Source organism: Kogia breviceps, chromosome 20, assembly GCF_026419965.1.
Source record: "Kogia breviceps isolate mKogBre1 chromosome 20, mKogBre1 haplotype 1, whole genome shotgun sequence".
NCBI lineage: Eukaryota > Metazoa > Chordata > Mammalia > Artiodactyla > Physeteridae > Kogia > Kogia breviceps.
Genome location: NC_081329.1, coordinates 1,820,756 through 1,835,165, shown reverse-complemented (window position 1 = coordinate 1,835,165; position 14,410 = coordinate 1,820,756).

The following is a 14,410-nucleotide window of genomic DNA, read 5'->3' as shown; positions in this document are numbered from 1 at the left end:
ATATAAAGATCTACTAGGTACTTGGCTCTCACCCCTCCCCCATCAAAATGATGATTAGATGATAGCAACAGAAAATTTACACTTAACAACAGGTGCCACTTGCTCCATGGTACTCAGAGTGCAAGAAACGTCACCGTCATTTTTCTAAGTCAGATTAAATCCACTGTAAGGCTGCTGTCATCGAGGTTGACAAGAAGTCCAATATCAGTCAGTTTGGGGTGCCCTCTCCTGCCCTTTGTATTACAACTGCGGGGCTTACACAGGCCAGAAAAAGAGCAAAAGACACAGGCTAGGTGTGTGGTGGCTTTTTTTTTTTTTTTTTTTTTTTGCGGTACGCGGGCCTCTCACTGTTGTGGCCTCTCCCGCTGCGGAGCACAGGCTCCGGACGCGCAGGCTCGGCGGCCATGGCTCACGGGCCCAGCCGCTCCGCGGCACGTGGGATCTTCCCGGACCGGGGCGCGAAGCCGCGTCCCCTGCATCGGCAGGCGGACCCGCAACCGCTGCGCCACCAGGGAAGCCCTGTGTGGTGGCTTTTTGATGCTTGCCCAGGAAGCTAGTTTTATTAGCAGAATCGCACCACCCGTGCCATGATCAGTAATGAGAACTTCGACAAGGTTCCCCAGTTCACTGTAGAGTCAGTCCTCCCGTGATATCCTCGGGGGGTTGGTTCCAGGACCTCTGCAGATACCAAAATCCCCGGATGCTCAAGTCCCTCATGTAAAAAGAAGTAGCGTTTTCACGTAACCTGTGCACATCCTCCTATATATTTTAAATCATCTCTAGCTTACTTATAATATGTAATACAATGTAAATACTTGTAAATACAACGTAAGTGCTATGTAACTAGTTTCTGGGGAGCGGTAGATTCAAATTTTGCTTTTTGGAAGCTTCTGGAGTTAAAAAAAATAATAATAATTTTGGTCTGCCCCTGGTTGGCCCTGCAGATGAAGAGCTCAGGACTTGCCGTGCCACCCCTCCCCTGAGGTCTTGCTGTCGGAAGTGCAGGTTCAAGAACGGGAGCAGGTCTCTGACCCTCGAGGACCCGAGCGCACCTGCGCGCGCGCGCCTCCCTCACTCCCGTCCTCCCACTGCTGCCCCGTTACCCGCTTCCCAGTCTGTTAGGGGTCAGCCATCTCTCGGTAGACGTCTGTCTGCGGAGTCCACACATTGACTCCAGAATCCTCCTCTGCCTCTGCACCACAAAACCAAAAAGTATGTCTCTTTACTTTCTCGCTCTATTGGATAAGAAGGAGGGTGAAAGAGAATGCTCTCAGTCTTTGTTTATTCTACTGCAGAACAACAATAGCAACAATAACTACATGTTTTGTTTTTGTAAAGTCACCCCGTCACATAGTAAACTTTCATTTTGCTCTAACCTTCTCAGCACTGGGTAGAGGGCTCCTAAGGGGTGGATTGTGGTTTTAAATTTGCAACTAATTAGCCCCTGTCTTTGGGTGTGTGACTGAAACCCTGATCCCATGTTATTCACCTATAAAATTGAGAGGTATGAATTAGTATTCTACAAAACTTCTTCCTGACTTAAAAAATCTCGTCATTTATGAAATAATTAAAGTATAGCCTAATGGTTTCTGTGTTGTTTTATGCATTGTGTTATTTCATAGCTAGGGATTTTTGATGATCGTACAAAAATTGGAATGTGTATGATTAATAGTATTTGTTGTTCTGATGATAGTCATGGGGCTGTTCGTAGAAACAAAACTAGATCAACCAAGTGACAGAAAAAGAATGGGATTTTGTAAGATCTTCTGGAAGATGTACAGATATGAGTAATTGATAGGATATATTTTTGTTTGAAGACAGACCTTAGTTTTGATCAAATTCCATTGTTCAGGTTACTGCACTGTCCTGTCAAAAATACATGAGCTGGGGCTTCCCTGGTGGCACAGTGGTTGAGAATCCATCCACCTGCCAATGCAGGGAACACGGGTTCGTGCCCCGGTCCGGGAAGATCCCACGTGACTCGGAGCAACGAAGCCCGTGCGCCACAACTACCGAGCCTGCGCTCTAGAGGCCGCAAGCCACAACTACTGAGGCCCGTGTGCCTAGAGCCCATGCTTCGCAACAAGAGAAGCCACCGCACCACAATGAAGAGTAGCCCCTGCTCGCTGCAACTAGAGAAAGCCCGCGTGCAGCAACAAAGACCCAACACAGCCAAAAAGAAACGAAAAATACATGAGCTGCTGTGAGAAATATGTGAATGTCAACAATGGCTTTTTCCAAAGCTTTGATATCACCCCTTTCTTCTAACTTCACCCTTTCCCATAGATCAGCATGTCCATGACACCGCATGTTACTTTAGCAAGTCCCCCTGTCTTCGGGACAGATGTACCGATCTGCAAGTGAAACCCTTCCGGAAGACCAGGTGCACGTTCATGATTTGGAATTTAAAGCTGTTGATACTTTCTCCTGCCTAAATACCCCGTGCACCTTCCAAAGACATGTTGATCTCAAAAACGATAGATAGATAGATAGACAGACAGGTAAAGTAGGTGAATGGATGGATGGATGGATGGATAGAGAGAGAGAGAAAGAGAGGGAGGGAGAGAGGACTCTGGAAGTCTGAGCTACCGTTCAAAAACGGAGAGACCAGATATGGCAGATACTAATTAACAATAATTTATCAGACTGACTCCTCAAGCTTCTAGTCTGTCCTCAGTGATGAATGGTTCCGGGCCCCTCCGAGCAGAACCGGAAGCAGAGCTGCTATTAACAGCCCGCTAACACATCTCTAAAGAACCAGCGTGCTGAAATGGGGCTTCACGTGGGTGGATGTCAGTCTGAGGTGCAGAAGTCAGTCATAAATCGTGGGCAGTCTTGATCTGTTCCACCGTTCAGCCCTTGCCTGTAACGGCTGACCTCTCTGTATGTAACATTTCAGTCCTCTGTCTGTAAATGCACTCTTGTTTAGTGGGTGCCCAGGCGTGAGGAGGCCGTGGACAGCCACAGATGTCTTCTGTTGGGTCCCTCCACGGCTTACCGACACCTTTCCTCCCCTTCCCGTATCTCCCCGAGATGAACTTGGATGGGTTCCCTTGCCCTCTGGTTTGCCGTTGGGCTCGGCCATCGAGGGGCGCCCACAGGATATGGGAAAAGTGCAGTCCCTCTGCAGACGTCACACCTGTGTCACCTGTCCTCCCGCACAGCCCACCGTGTCCTTGGGCCTTCAGAACTAGGGTAGTAGAGGCTCTGTAACTATACGAGGATTCTGCACCATCATCTGTGGGTTCCCTATACCCCGCCTACCTCTTCGTCAGCCGCTTTTCGGTTAAACTCTCCTCAGACCATCCAGTTTTAGCATGCCCTCTGTTTCCTTGGGGACCTGACTGATACGGGACCAAGGGAAGCTTTCTAGAGAAACTAAATGATGAGCTCTGTCTGGAAGGACTTAGGAACACAGGGGAGAAATAGTTCGGAACAAGAAGGAACAGGGAAAACAAGAGCACTTCAGTCAGTAGGAGCAGAGATGTGCAGAACGGCAGTTACCGAATAGGATTGGCTTTGAAGAGTGTATATATGGCTGCTTACCGGCAAGTCCTTTCAACCTAAGGTTCTTTACATTTTGAAGTTATGTTGCGCAACTAACAGCTTTCCCAGCAGGTGGCGCTCGCGCAGCAACTTTGGAGCCCGAGAGGGGCAGGTTAAAAAGCTGTCAGACGGCTGTTCTTGTCTTTGAGGCTGTATGTAAGTTAAGGTAGGAATGATGAGGTCGGAAAGGCTAATAAATGTATTATGTGGTGGAAAAGTTAGTTCTCCTGGCCCACGAGACAGAAAAGCCATTATTTTTAAAGCACCAGGCTAGCTGTGCTTTGTTCGCTGCGACACCAGATTCTCCTAATCCTCCTCCTACTTTTGTTATTCCTTGTGTGATACGTGTCTTTGGCTATGAGTAAAGAAGAAGAGATTATAGTGGCTTCTGTAAGCGATGGCTTAAGAGTTCAGCAAATTTAAATAAATCTGTAGCAGAAAAAAGAAAAAATGCTTTGGACACCGATCATCCAACAGTGAATAAAAAAAAAAAAACGTAGACAGTGCATTAATGCAAAGAGGCAAATGATGTGCAAGAGTGGCGTCCCCTGTAAATAAAGCAGACAGTTTGACAAAAGCGTTTTTTCCCCTACTTTGATCAAACAGACGAGCGCATCTTTGCATCCAGCCTGTCAAAGTGCTGAATCTGTTTTCCGTCTCTCTCTCCCTGTCCTCGCCCGGTCCCCATCATTCTCTTATCCGGGCCTCCTCCCTGGGATGAAATAGACTGTTAGGAGACCGAACTGGGTAGTACCCACAAAAGGAGAAATGGGACAGAAACATCTGGGCTCTTGTTCTTTTCTCCTATCTCCGTCTTCCCCAGGAGACTTTCTGCAGACTCCCCTAGTAGGTTTAGTTGCAGCTCAGGGGTGTCAAAGAGAGACAGTGGGCCAGCTGACTGCCGAGGCATGTCCCTCCCAGATTGGTGATCAGGGTGTAGAGCAGGCCTTCAGCACCGCACACCCCGAAACTCGGTTACTCTTCCAGTACCAGATGGCAGATCCATGTGCAGGGATGTGAGTTTGAGGAACTGGGGGGCCAAAAAGGGAGGCAAAGAAACAGGAAAGGAAGTGACTAGTAGATGCCAGAGAGTTCACGTATATGGCCTCAGGAGACACTAATCAAACCCAAGAGATGAAGTTATCCCCATTTTACAGATGAAATAAGTGGAGGAAAGGGAAACTCAAGGGTTTTCACACAAGATCTTCCAACTACGAAGAGAACAGAGAGAGGCAAAATTTATATGCTAATGAAAGTCTCAAATGATTGATACAGAAGCAGAAAGAGGCAGCAGATTAAATGAAATTGAGCCCTTCTTTCCCAGAGTTTACTCTTGACGGTATAAAGGTATTTAGAAAATTAAGTTTGCAACCAAAATGTATCTTGTTTAAGCAAAGGTTTGTTGTGAAGAGGGTTATTTTGTCCAGATTCTGGATTAGTCCAGGGACCTACATGTGCTCACAATTTTGTAGGCACACTAAACGTGTCTGCTGGACAGGGACGTCTCCATGGCATGAATCCTGCGCTGTCACACAGGGCCCTATGCTTAGAAGGGTCCCGCACTTGGGACAGGTTCTTGCTCTGCTGCCGCCATCTTGAAATTCTTATAATTTTTGAACAACGGGCCTCTGCACTTTAATTTTGTTCTGGGCCCTGCAAATTATGTAGCCAGACCTACTTTGAGTCAGAGGATGCTTCTTTTTTAATCATTGCTGGATAAACACGGACACTTCCTGTTCCTCCTTAGTCCGTTTTGTAACCTTTCAGAACATTCAGTCAGCAAGTTATTTCCTCAGATGGATTGGCTGGAATGCAGCCATCGGGTTGTTGCTTTAAATAGTCAGTTCCTTCTTTCATTTGGTAAATCCACCCTGAGCGCCCATTCAGCGTGAGGCGCCTGCGAAGTCTCAGGTGGTTTTTCCCAATTCTTTCTAGCGGCCTGGTTCTCTTCTGCTTCTCAGAAGGAAGGGAAGTTTTGATAGCTTGCAGCTCTAAGCCATTCAACGTTCCTACTAGTTTCCCCTCCCAGGGAATGAGCTTTCGGGGTCCTGTCCTTCGGCGCGGAGGGCATCTTACCAACCGCCCGCGTACTGCCTGCAGCCACCACCAATGGGAGCCACTGCACTGCCGTCTGCGAGACGAACCCCTGTGGAAATCAGCATCCCCGCCCCAGGCTAAAGGAGTTCTTCTGGCAGGTCCTGGTGGATTTGTGAAATATTAAATATGTTCCATATTCTTTGTGCATTAAAAAAAGCAAACCTGAGAAATCTCCTTATGTATTAAGTGTCTGTTTCTACATGGTATTATTCTCTGCACCGTGCAGAGGGCTTTAGCTGGAGTCTTATTTCTGGAGCATCTGTCAACGGTAGATCATAAGAGTAAAAATATCTGAATTTAAAGGCAGCGTACACAAGGGCGAAAACACCAAGACTGCAGAACGGAGCAGAGCAGACGGTGCGCTTGGCGTCCCTTTCAAGAATACGTACATGTGTGTAGAGCAGTGAAGGACTGAGGGAGCCTGAAGTGGCTCTAACGCTCACACCGGATGGTGCAGGGAGAAGCTATTAGACCTTTTCCAGACAGTTCTGGAAGAGACCGTGGAGAGAAGGTGGGGTGACGTGAGTTCCTTGCACGATGGAAGAGCGAAAACCTGGCAGACAGGAAGAGAGAGCGTTCCAAGAATGTGGCGCGGCCTGTGCGGACTGACCGGGCGATGAAGATGCCAGGCCAAGTGGCTGGAACCGAGCGGAGGCTCCTTCCAAGGGAGGGTTTCAAACTTGATTCAAAACAAAATAAGCACTTTCTGTGGCATCATTGGGGCAACTAACCATCTTTTTTTTTTTTTTTTTTTTAACCAAATGCACACGACACAAATCAAGACCCAGGTTATGGAATTTCTAGAAGGGGGGTCTCCTGGGCCATCAGAAGGGAAGTAAGCTGTGAGAGGAGGCAGCATCAGCCCCCCTCGGGAGTAAACACAGGTAACCCGGTACACTCCGCCCCGAAGAGCAAGAAGAAGCAAACAGCCGGAGCTGCGAGACTCGAAGCGGGGAGGAGTTCGTCCTCGCCTCACTGTTGTGGCCAAAGAGGACACAGGCCCCAGCCCTGGCGTCTCTACTGTCTTTGGCGCGGCGCCCACGAGCTCTGGAGTTCTGCCTGAGGCTCAGTGACCTGGGCCTTCGGGTGGGGGACCAATGTCTCTGTTTACTCCACGATCGACTTCAAAACCTAAGTAAAAAATGTATTTATCCTCTCTCGTAGATTTTAAAATTCCGAGAAAATTTGCTGAAGCCATGCCCGTCTGAAAAATTAAATAAGGAAAAACTAAACTAATTATCACAAACAGATACTTCCCTACCGAATGGTTGCCTGACGTAGAGGAAGGCTGTATTCTTTAGGCTGGGAAGGCTGAGAACTTCAGGAGGGGTTAACGGTGAGATGTGTCTTAAAGGATGAGTAGAACTTAGATACTTGAAGGGCAGGACGAAGTGTGATGGAAAGGTACCCAACCTCAGAGGAGGAAGACGGCGGCCCAGAGAGCTGAGTCCCAGGGGAAGGTGCTGTCCGGAGCCGAGGGCGTGCGGAGGACGCGTCAGATGAGACCCGAAGGAGACGGGCAGCCTCGCTGGCGGTGCGAAGCGGAACTCGCTCTCCCTGCTCCAAGGGATGCGGTCTTCCGAGCAGAGCTCTCTTCGCCCGGGCCCGGGGAGGAAAGGTCACACGTGGACGACCTGGCAAGTGGTGTTTCGCCCCGCGACCCCGGACACGGCCCGGCAGAGGCGATTCACCCGCCCCGTGCGGGGGCGGCTTCCGGCAGCGTCGTCGGAAGAGTTGCCGGGGGGCTCGGCCCCGGGAACGGCCGGAAGCCCGTTCTTGACGCTCTGCCGCCGCTTCCGGGGCGAGCGCCGCGCCGAGGGCCGCTGGGAAGCGGCGTGCGTGGCGTGCGCGCCGTGTCACGTGGCCCGGCCGCTCCGGGGGCGGCGCGCGCAGCCCGGCGAGAGAGCCGCGCGTGTTACTCTGCTTCTCCTTCCTTGAGCGACAGGACAGCCGTCTTGAAGGCGCCCCCGGGAGCTCCGAGTCGCCTGGCTGCCTGTGTCTGTCTGCTCAAGAGCAGAGGCACCCGGATTTATCTGCAACGCGCAGTGACACACAGCCAGTCAGTGTGAACGAACCCCTCCTCGGGCGCTAGCGAGTGAAGAGCTAGCCTCTGAGTAGAGGAGATGGGGGACCCCCACCCCCCCAAAAAAAGATAAAAATAAACAAAAATACCCCCAAAGCTCGTAACGATGAGCATTCGTGGGTGGCTTGAGAGGAGTCATTCCCTGATAAAGTAAAAATTCACATGAAGTTCTAATCCACATCATCCTTTTTTGGCTGACACTTGTTCACGAGGTTGCATAATCCAGAGCCATTCAAAGTGTGGTCCACGTGCTGGAAGCATCTGCACCCGCTGGGAGCTCCTTAGAAATGCCGAACGAAGCCCCAGCCCGGACCTGCTGAGTCCCAAGCTGCGTTTCACTGGATCCCCGGGTGATGCCTGTGTGTGTTGAGGTTTGAGATGTATCGGTCAGAAACCCTCGGCCTCTGTCGATTTGAGTGTTCTGGGCACGTCATCCTGATACACTGAATGAAGTAGGGCTCCCCCGGCTGCATCTACAAATTTATATGTAATGCTCACAGAGGTTATTGCATTGCAGACTTTACACTCCAAGTAAATTTGTGTTAATAATAACCGAGCCCGTAACGTTTACCATTGGGACCGGTACACATAGAGCCAAAAGGTTGCCCGTTGGGTTATTTCATCACCTTCAGTTCCTCCTCAGGAAAGAAGCACAGGAGAGTTTCTGTTCTGCATCCTTGCTCCCAGCTGAGACCTAAGAAGTGATCTGAGATGACTGCTTCTCGATTCGGGACACTTAACTCTCTCTGCCTACAGGCTTGTCCATAGAAGAGGCCACGAGTCTGAAGATTGACTTGTTAGCGCCCACGTTGCTCTGTGACCCAGTCCTCTAAGCCGGGTGTCAGACACGGGCTCGGTGTCCCCCACGCCGGTGGCTACGTCCTTCCTCTGCTGGCTGAATCTGCGTGCTCCTCGCTCTATCAACGAGGCGGGCAAAAGTCTCTTCTGGGCCGGAGTCTGAATTGAAAACTTGCACAGCACCGTATGACACTTTACATAATATCACACCCAGGCAGCGGTCGTTCTGAACGGTACTTCTTAAACACTTCATGTCCAATGTCGAATGAGCTGCAGTTGCTCGTATGGAAAGGAAAAGGACGGTTTTAAAATTGAACAAGAAGAACAACAGTGCCTCCTAGGCCTCCAGAATGTCCCCTGAAAGTTCAGCACTAAAGACAGAAAAACGGCTAACAAGAACCATATTTTAAAATCAGTTTTTAAAAAGTATGTGTTTAGCCAAGGAAATAAAAGAAGACTTATGAAAAATTAATTCCATCTCTTATGGGGTGATTAAAAATAGAGAGAACAGATTGTCAGTTAATGAGGCACACAGGCTGGAGAGGTGATACAGAAAATATAAAGTGGATTATTCGGAATACAATTTTTAATTGAAAATATATAGGACAATTTTTAGCATCAGTCGTTTCGTATTAATATGGTTACTTTAAAAAGTGTTTTGCGGGCTTCCCCGGTGGCGCAGTGGTTGAGAGTCCGCCTGCCGGTGCAGGGGACGCGGGTTCGTGCCCCGGTCCGGGAGGATCCCACATACCGCGGAGCGGCTGGGCCCGTGAGCCGTGGCCGCTGAGCCTGCGCGTCCGGAGCCTGTGCTCCGCAACGGGAGAGGCCACAACAGTGAGGCCCGCATACCACCAAAAAAAAAAAAAAAAAAAAGTGTTTTGCTTTCTTGGAGCCCGGCACACACGATGGGCCTGGTAGCTGCCCGGGGTTAAGATCCAAAGGGTCCACGGCCCTGAGAACCTAAGATTCCGCTAGATGATCTGCGGGTAGAAACATGAGAACTGACTTCTTCTTAATCATCTAATAATCCAGACTATTTCGAAGTATTCCACTTTAATAGCTCCCACACAACTGTAAAATTGAGGGTACAATTTTCACTTATTTATTTCCTCAGCTGGTATCTATGGGACATCCTCTCTGTCGGGCACCGTTTCAGGACTCTGAAGGGATAATCACCAAGCAAGACAAGCACAGGCCCGTCCCCTCCCCCTCGTGGAGCTTACGTGTTCATAGAAGACATGTGCAAATCAACAGCCCAAACGATCATCGCCTTACAATTCTGACAGAGAAAATTGGCAAAAGAAAAATGAGCATCACAGAAAAATATGTTAACATCTGGAAAATAATGAAATTATGAGCAACAAGCATCAGTGAAATCGTGCCAAATTCAAATGATGACTGCTCTTGGTAGGCTTCCAGAGCTCACTATTAAAATAACGTATTAGCCTGGAGCCCAGTATGTCTTCGGTGACGGCTGTCACCGAGGAGGGGGTTATGTCATGCTCCATTCGTGGGGGATGGACAGATGCCAGGGTGTTTCACGGGAACCTAATTGTTCTTCCCTGCCAGGAAATCGCTCCAGCACGACAAACTCCCAAAGATCACAGAGCCCGAAGACGGGAACTCCCGTGACAAACTCTGTCTGCTTTGGGATCTTGCTGCTTACGGATCCCGCAGACCGCGCTGCAGTCGACAGTGCCTCTGACAGAGCGGTGACCCCTCACATTCACCGGGCGTAGTCTGTGTGACCTCGAGCAGGTTATGAACACCTCTGAACCTCGGTTTTCTCATCCGAAAAACGCATGAGTACACACATTCCGCCGCGTACTCTATGCTCATGCGTAAAGTGTATCTCCGTTGTGTACGGCGCCTGCCGCACGGTTCAGCGTGCACCAGATGTTAGCACCTTGCCTCAGCCTTACAACCGTACGGTAAGATTTATAAAGTGAAAGTGTATCTCCCAAGCACGCCGCCACCCTCATGTTTTACCTCTAGAAGCACCGGCACATGTTAGCCTCGCCCCTGCCCCCTGCCCCAGCCACACGTCTTGTGCGCGTTTGGAATTTTGTTCGTGAACCGATGAACGCTTGCTCCCGGGTCCCTGGCCGCCTCCTGCCACAGCCGGCAGCCCCATGTGGCCAGCTCGCCTGAACTCAGCTGGACGGCAGTGCCTGCGTGCTACCTGAGGGCCTCTTGTCCTTCTGGAGAGGCTGGAATGGAATGCTCAAATAGGCAAAGGTGCATATACTGTCAGCGGGAGCAGCCCTCTCCTAGACGCGGGGCGGTGGAAACGAAGCCGGATGTTTGGTGTGCCGATGGGGGTGCGTTCTTAGGCTTAGCCTGTCATTGGACCTCACGTGGGCGACGGTGGGAGTAGAGGCAGGGACGGGGAGAAGGCGATGGGCAGGGATACACAGAACACTGGATGGGAGTTATATCTCGAGGCGAGGTCAAATGAGTATTTAACCTTACGGAAAAAGGACTTATTCCGGCCTATGAATCTGCTTCTCTGCTGTTTGCCTTTCACGTGTATTTTCTAGAAAGCGTTGCATGTGGAAGCAGGGCGTTGTCTCTTCCCATTCGCTTTTGGTGTTTTGTTCGTTTATTTCCAGCCTGCTACAGCAGGGATGTGAGGAAGCAGCAGATTTCTCTGACCTCCGCGTCCACGCCCCCCGAGCGCCCCGGACGGGCACTGCAGCTGCCTCTTGGGCCTCTCCCGTGCTCCAGGCATCCTGCCCGCAAGGACGCGCGCCCTCCTCGAGCGAGCGCAAAGATCTGGCGTCGATTCAAGCACACTGAGAAATGAATGACATGGGAGGATGGGAAAACTTCTTTGTCCTTTACAAACGCTTAGCCCAAGTCTCTCTCAAACATGGAGGAGCTTAGGCTTCATAGCAGTGTCCGTGGAGGGTCCAGGGCTTTGCTTCTCAAGGGGGGGCTGGCAGCTCTGTGTACACTGGCACCGAGGGCCACCCTTGGAAGGCAGACGTGGCCAAGAGCCACCAGAGGCTCACAGGCTGTTTCTAGCTGCCAGGCACCACCCCCTCCAGAGCTCTGGGAAGCCTCCACCGTGACTAGCTCCTCTCGCCCAGCCAGGAGCTGCACAGATCCTCCTCTGCTCGACCCCCAATTATTTATCTCGGAGTTCTGGCCACTCTGAGGGGTTCTCCTTGGGTGCTTTTCTAGACGCCCTTTGGACATACAGCCTTCCCCGGCCACCCTCGAGGAGCGCAGCAGCACCGCGCCCGCCTCCGATCCCCGCGTCCCCCTTGTGTCTGCTGAGCACATAAAGCCGCAGGCTTGCTTTCCACCGCTTCACCAAACGCCTCTGGACGGGCTCACTGACCCCGTGGCAAAACTGACCGCGTCTCGCCCTTCTCCTCTTACTCTGGCAGTGACATCTGAAGCAGGTGGTCAGTCCCCCCTTTCCTTAATGTTTTCCACCTGGTACCCCGCACGCCACTCACCCATGATTTTCCTCCCACCCCACAGGCCCTCCTCTGTTCGCTTCACCGTCTCCTCCTCGTCTCCCTGATGCCTACACTGTGGGGTATCCCAGAGCCTAGCCTTGGACGTCTTCTCTCGCCTGAGGCTTTCTAGGTGACGGTATCCAGCCTCGTGGCCTTCAATTGCCTTTAAACTTGATGACTCCCAGCTTTACGTCTTTAGACTGAACCTCTCCCCCGAGCCCGGCGTTCACGTGTCCAGTGGTCTACTTGACATATCCAGTGGGAGGGCTGTAGGCATCTCTTTGACTCTTCTCACTCCCATGCCAAACCCGTGCCACCAGCCAACCCCGTTGGCTCTACCTTCAAGATGGATTCAGCGTCGTACCTTCTAAACATCGCCATCTCTACCGCTCTTGCGCAAGCCACTGTCAGCTTTTGCTGGATGGCAGTAGCCTTTTCTCCTCTTGCATTTCTGTAGTCTCATCCACAATAATGAGAGAGAACTGAAGTCTTTACTGAGACCCTTAAGGCTCTAAAAGACCTACGTGTGCTCACATACTTCTTCTCTCCCACATGTATTTCCCTCCAGATTCCCTGTAATTCTTCCTTTAATTCTCTTGGCTTCTACCTTAATGACGTCTTAGAACAGCCTAAGCCCACCTCAGCCTCAGGGCGTTTGTTTCCCTTTGCCTAGAGCGTCCTTCCCCCAGGTCTTTGCATGACCTTTCTCTTTTTCTTCAGTCATCTTTTCAAATAATCCCTATCGCTGAGGCCTTCTCTGAGCACCTGTATAAAATGGTAACCTTTCTCCCTAAATCCCTTGCCTGGCTTTATTTTTCTCCCTAAAGTTATCAAGTTACCAGCAGTTAATTTGACTTTCTTTCTTTCTCTCTCCCTTTTTTTTCTTTATCTGTCTGTCTGTCTGTCTGTCTCTCTATCAGTTCGTGTGTTGTATCCCCGTGAGGACCTGTGATCCATGATGATGGTTTTTGTATGTTGTGCTAAACCCGGTGTTTAGAACAGTGCCTGGTACAAAGTAGGTGATCAATAAATACTCATTGAAATAATGATTAGATGGATCATTGGTATCAAAATCTGCTTACCACCCTTTCCACAGATACCCACGCCTGGCACAGTTTCCTTGGAAGCTGTGTGGTTGGCAAGGCATTTCTGGAGAGTGCCCGTCAAAGGGAAGTTGGAGGAAAATGCTTGAATAGCTAATGGCACAAAGCGTAGCGTAGACTGTTTCTTCTAGTAATAAACACGGAAAAACCTGTGAGAAATTACAGGTATCAGATGGTATGGTAGAAAAGAGAAAACTGTGTGCCAGAAGGCAGAAGATACATATTCAGTGTCTGAATCTTATTACCTGTGGCATCCGGAGTGAGCCGCTAATCCCGTTTGGCCTGTGTTTCTCCTCTGGACCATAATAGTGACGGATCAGCTTGTCTGTAGGCGTCTGAGGACAAAAAGAGAGGGAGGGACGGAGAGAGGGGCGAAGGAAGGAAGGAAGGAAAGAAGGAAGGAAGGAAGGAAGTCTGTTGATAATCCATATTTCTACCAAAAGGTAGAAGGAATAAGTTTGGAGTGTAAAGAAAATTGCATAGAAGAAGTTGTTTTGACGTGGCTGCATTACATAGAAAGAATTTGGCTTTATAAGTGGTTATCTCGGCATTCTAGAAAGAATACTTGATTTATGAAGTTCCACATTTTCGGTGTTGTTTGTGACCAGTGCGTACACCTTTTGCCCAGGGCTGGAGCTCTTCTTTTCTGGCCATGATAGGTGGAGTTTTGGTCCATTGTAGGCAATATTGAATGTAATTATTCATTTATAGTTATTTACTAAAATAGGAACTGGTCTTATTTTTGTTGGAATGCTTTACTACCTCTCTCCTCTAAACATCTGAATATTTTATCTGAACAATATCTTTTCATTTCATATAACTACAGAAGGGGATTCTAACTAAGTAATTATTTAATAAAATTATGCTAAAAACACATAAGCGTGCTTTGGAACATTTTCCAATATGCTGAAACATTGTAACGTGTTAGAGATTGTAAGTCTTTATTTTTCATTATCTGCCTTTGAAATTTAGTGTAAAGATACAACTTTCAATGCTGTGTAAGTTTGGCATTTTATTTTATTTCAGCTGAGCCCTTAGAAAGGGTTATACTCCACCTATGACCGTGGACATTTCGTTACTTAGCTAGCCATTCTCTGCCTAGTGTTCTCTTAGATGGGTTTCTCCTGAGGTTTTACTAGGGCAGAATATGAATTCATAGCTGTACCTGAAAGGAACATGACATTGTGTTGTTGTTGTTTTTTTAGCATCTTTATTGGAGTATAATTGCTTTACAATGTTGTGTTAGTTTCTGCTTTACAACAAAGTGAATCAGCTGTACGTATACATATATCCCCATCTCTCTTCCCTCTTGC